Source organism: Pipistrellus kuhlii, unplaced genomic scaffold (assembly GCF_014108245.1).
Source record: "Pipistrellus kuhlii isolate mPipKuh1 unplaced genomic scaffold, mPipKuh1.p scaffold_m20_p_4, whole genome shotgun sequence".
In the NCBI taxonomy this organism is placed as follows: domain Eukaryota; kingdom Metazoa; phylum Chordata; class Mammalia; order Chiroptera; family Vespertilionidae; genus Pipistrellus; species Pipistrellus kuhlii.
Window position 1 is genome coordinate 27,982,050 of NW_023425540.1, and position 5,454 is coordinate 27,987,503.

General features: G+C 38.4%; 1 pseudogene; it reads right to left on the reverse strand.

Annotated features, from left to right (window-relative positions):
* Window positions 1–4,162: 4,162 nt before the first annotated feature.
* Window positions 4,163–5,078, reverse strand: LOC118703056 (annotated as a pseudogene).
* Between the last annotated feature and the right edge of the window lie 376 nt (window positions 5,079–5,454).

Here is a 5,454-nt window from a genome sequence, read left to right on the forward strand (position 1 = left end):
TGCGAACTTCTTAAGATGAGACTAGCTATAGTCTGCTAAACCAAGCATTTGTAGTAAAAGATAGCAATTGCTTGATGAATGGTAAATTTATAGTTTGATAGAATGACTTTTAAATGTGGGGTATACTTGGACATATATTAAATGATTAATGTTGCTCTTCAATCGAGTCCCTAAAACGTGGAGCTTTAGAATTCAGAGGCCATCAATTCAGACTCTTTTTCCCAAGGGAAGAATGTCAGGCTCAGAGAGTCTTAGTGTCCTATGTAGGGTAATCTGGCTGAGGAAGACCAGAGTTCAGCCAGCAGATCTCCTGAGGACTCCTGCAGACATTTCTTCAGGCATAATTTAACACGTATCAGTTTATCCTTGAGTATAAAGTACACTTCAACATTGAATGTGGTAACTGGCTAACTATTCATAGTTCCCTCTCTCCCTCCTTTTTAGTGCCTGTTTCTAAGCAGCAAAGTTGTGGTTCAGTGACTTCTGTCTGGATAATATGAAAACAGGGCGCCTAGCCAATTTTGATGAGCTAACTATTTCCCTAAATTATCATGCCCAAGCAAGGGGCCCTAAACCTGCTGTTCAGCACTTATCATCGGATCTGGGGGATGGGCCATACGCAGGCACATCATCAGATAGCTGGAATTTTATATTTAAGATTGTCAAGCAGTGAAAATTGTCATCCTTAGGAATGACTGACAGTTCCTCTGCCTCATTTCTGCAACATTGAGTTAGGTAAAATAAAATTAAAAATCGACTTAAGTCTTTTTTTACAGATTTCCTGCTGGAGACACATGTGACAGGACTATAAATTTTCACCAAAAATTGATGGGAGAATGGGCACTGCAAAGTGCCTGAAAGACTTTGCAAAAGGTCCCAATTAACAGAATGCAGCTAACACCTCAAAAAAAAAAAAAATAATAAAATGAATGCTGCAGTGGGAATGAATCTTGCTCCGAGTGCTGGGTTGTTGGCTGATTGCCTGGGGAGAGTGGTGCCCAGGGCTTGCCAGCTGGCTGATCCACACGCCTATAAAGGATGTGGTCAGCTTACACCTTGGCAAACTATGATTTTGATGGAAATCTTAGAGGTCGGCAGACGTTCTCCCTAGTAAAATACGTGAGATCAGGTCATTGCTTTTATTTAAATGAAAAAAAAAAAATACCTTGATGGCCAGAATTAATAGGACCCAGTCGGTATTCTGCTCCAAATGAGAGTTCATTACTGGGTGATAACAGATAAATATCCTGAAGGAGACACAGGATGTAAGTGAAGGTGGCACATTCAGCTAATCCCCAAATTAAAGCAGTCATGCCACTGAAACCGACAGCAGGCTCATCAACCTCTGCACCTCTCCCCACAAGTTCCACTGGATAACCATTTTTTCAGACTCAGAACCCAGAAGCTGCTGTTACCCCATCCTCTTACATTCACTCACATTCAACTGTGTATAGTTGTTTGTTTGATATAGATGTGAAGATAGGGGTCAGTGTAAATATCCTAGGAGCCCCACAATGGCTAGCTAGCTTCATGCTTTCACATGGAGGCACTCAATGAATGAAAGAACTGCAGAGAGCACCTATATTCCAGAAACCACACTGAAAATCACAGCCATTTACAAACTGTCTGAAAAATTGACAAAATTCATATCAATCTTCAAAATGGATAAGGGGGGTACTATTGTAGGTTTTTTTTTTTTTTTTCACCTACTGTTATTGTCCTTCACGTCCCATTTCAAATATATGGATGAGGGAAAATGAATGGGGATATGAAAGGTAATGTGTAAGTATATGAAAAAAAGAAAAACCCTGCAGAGTACCCCTTATCTGCTGTTCCCCGTTCCTCGGCTTCGTTTACTTGCAGTCAACCTCAGTCTGAAAGTATTAAATGGGAAACTCCAGGAAAAAAAACACACAATTTATTCATTTTAAATTGCTTGCCATTCTGAGTAGTATGATGAAATCTCGGGAGTCCCGCTCGGTCCCATCCGGGACGTGAATCACGTCCGGCATATGCATTAAAACAAAGATTCTTTCTTTAAACTTCTTTATACAGTAGTCCCCCTTATCCTTGGGGGGTACCTTCAATGAAAGGACCTTAGCAATGACCTGATCTCACGTATTTTACTAGGGAGAACGTCTGCCGGTCTCCATGTTGTATGTACTCCCTGCCTGTTTGTCACTTAGAAACCACCTTGGTTATCAGATTGACTGTTGTGGTGTTTCGGAGCTTGTGTTCAGGAACCCTTATTTTACTTAATAACAGCGCCAAAGCATAGGAATAGTGATGCGGGCAATTTGGATATGTCAAAGAGAAGCCCAAGTGCTTGTTACCTATTGTCTGAAAGTCAGTAGTGGCCTAACGCTAGGTCAAATAATTAGCCTAGTGCTAATGTCACCTTGTCATAGAAGAAGAAGGGTGAGTATAGTGCAATCATACACTGATTTTGAGACCACATTTGCCTTTTATTTCAGAATATTGTTATTATTGTTCCTTTTTTATCATTATTGTTATTAATCTCTTAGTGTGCCTAATTTATAAATTAAACTTTATCATAGGTATGTATGCACGTACAGGAAAACAACATTATATATTTCAGGTTTGGTGCTATCTGTGGTTTCAGGCATCCACTGGGGGTCTTAGAAGGTACCCCCCCAAGGATAAGGGGGACTACTGTATAAAGAAGTTTAAAGAAAGAATCTTTGTTTTAATGCATAGAAAATTAGTTGGGGGAGAATAACTTTAAATTACTAAAGTTTAATACAGTAAATCAAATTGGTATTAGTACTTGTGAGTACGTGCTTGTAAAACATTGGACTTAATGACTAGCTGTCTTTGTAAGACTATTGGTAATAGAATCAATTATGGTTCATTATTAACTATATTAACAGAAAATTAGCCTTTGCCAGCTTCTAAAAACATGAGGTTATTATAATAGACTGTGGTCCCTTATCAACATGTGAAAAACTTGAAGGCATATAAAACACCTCTCTTTCCAGACTAAAGTAAATTAGATGATCAATTAATGGCTAAAATGTTATTATGTCTCTTTTAAATATTTCTTGTCAAAGATTTAAATATTCTTGATTCCAAATTGTGTTTCTATTTGAGCAATATAATTTGATTATAATTGGTTTCATTTTGATTGTCTTTACATTTTGGGTACTTATTATCTTTTCTCTGATCTACTGGGAATGCCGAGTACCAATTTTTTTTGCTACTTAGCAAGTCAGTGAGGAGCTTCCCACTGAGTGCCTTAATTATTGTTAATTGAATATTGTAAATGGTTTTTCAGGATAACCATCTTGGCAATTCATCTAGCATTCTCCTCCGTTAGCAAAGTTAAAAGCACCAAGAATCCCTCCTACCCTTTTCTCTAGTCATCAAATCAAATATTGGCAGTAACTGGTTCCTATTAAAGCTAGTCTCTTCCTTTTTAAATGTCACATCACATGCATACTTCATATGGCACTTAGAACATGGTGGCTGCTCGATGAATATCAAATGACAGCTGTCCTTTTAAATAGAATGATTCCCAGTTCCAGTCTAAGAGAGAACCTCCTATTTAGCTTCCAGAGCTCCCATGGTGCAACTCATCTAGCTTGGCAGGCCCAGTACTCTAGGGTAGAGCTTTTCCATTGTCATGCACCAGCACCAAGCTTTCTAGGACTTCTTTGCTATTCTCCAAGTAAAAGAAGAAAAAATAGTTAAATAAAAAGTCCTAGAAGATCTGAGATTGTTAGAAGTAGTACAGGCAGAAAAACTGGGGAGTGGGAAAATCATTGAGCAAGCCTTCCTATATATTTCTTGCCTTATGCACAATAAAATAAAATAAAAAAGAAATGAGAAATGTATGATTTTTTTTTCAGCTTTAAATTATGTCTCCAATTTTAAGGGGACTAGGGCTAAGGCTTGAAAGGAATGAAGTGATATTGGAGGTTGGTTGCAGCTACATAAAATCTTGCCTTCTTACTTATTTCTCTTGCTTAATCAATGAAATCTCAACCATTGTTATGAAATCAGGACCAGAAGAAACCTTAAGACATAATCCAGAGCTTCCTTTCTCATCAAGGTGATCCATCAATTATTTTTGTTAGCTGACTGGTCAAGTTTATAATTGTCTTTATTTGAAAAAAATCTTCCTAGAAAATTGTGGCTTGGTTTATAAACTCCCAGTAGTCCATTTCTGAGCTCTGAGGAAGCTTGCCTTCTGAGCTATCTGACCTTTTTTCTGGGGAAGAGATATTTTGGGATGGTTCCACCTCTTGTTTTTAATTTCTTTCTTAGACCTCTTATAGACTAAATTCTCTCATATAGTAGCATGAGCTCTCTTGTACATCCCCTCGATCATGTCTAGAGTTACATTGCTTTTTATGTATTGAGGAAATTGTGTCTTGTGTCATCTTGTTCCAGTAGGTAATGCACATGACCTGCAACGTTCTGACCCAGGATGTACTTCCATTGTACTTCTGCCTTGAATTCCTTGCTTTTTGAATATCACTAGAGAATAGTTTGGTACTTGAAGGGTAGACAAGTCTGTCCACAGCTCCCTTCAAGACCCCAAAAGTTTTACTGCCAGTAGTAGTTCTGGCAAACCCTGCAACCAAATAGCAGGTAAAGGCACCAGGTTGACTATCAATGCTTTCCACATTGTATTCATCTCAGTCACCTCCACTTGGCCTTCATTCACCTTGTCCGTGCCAAATCTGTTTAGAAACCTGCGGGCCAGCAGCAGGCCAGCACAATGTGCTGCAGCGTAATTCGTCAGACCAACCTGCACCCCATACTTTGGGTTCATGAGCATACACTACACAAACTATTTTATCAACTTCTAGATGAGCAAAAAGAATCTGAAAAATGCTATTTTGTTGGTTACACAAACTATCATCCTGTATTTGGGCGTGTTGTATGTATTTTTACCCTGGATTACCATGCGTTTCTGGGCATAATAATCAATTTTACCCGCTCATCATTTTCTACATTTTACTTGGTATCTCTTGAAGTAGGCTTTATTCTTGAGAACTTTAACAAACTCCATTCTGAAGAAGAGAGACCCATGTCCATGAATAGCCATAGACCCACAGGGCCAGCATAACTCTGGGGTCAGGGAGCAAGGTGGTCCTGAAATTATTTTTTAAAAAAGGAAGATAATCTGTTCATTGGGAGGTATGGGCTTCCACATGCTTCACTAGTAACATTTTCTGGCATCTAGCCACTTGCTATTAAGTTTGGCACAGGTTTCAGATTTAGAGACAAATTCAAGGCCCACCTTTAGCAGTTTTCCAGTGTTGAGTGTTATATACTACATGGCGATTTGCCTGCTTTTTTTTCAACTATTTGATCCTTGTATATTGGATATAGATTGTAAGATATCTCAAATATTTTGTGACATAGGCCAGAATGAGTAAATGATTGAGTAAATAAAAAAATAAAGCATGTCCTTAAGCTACAGCT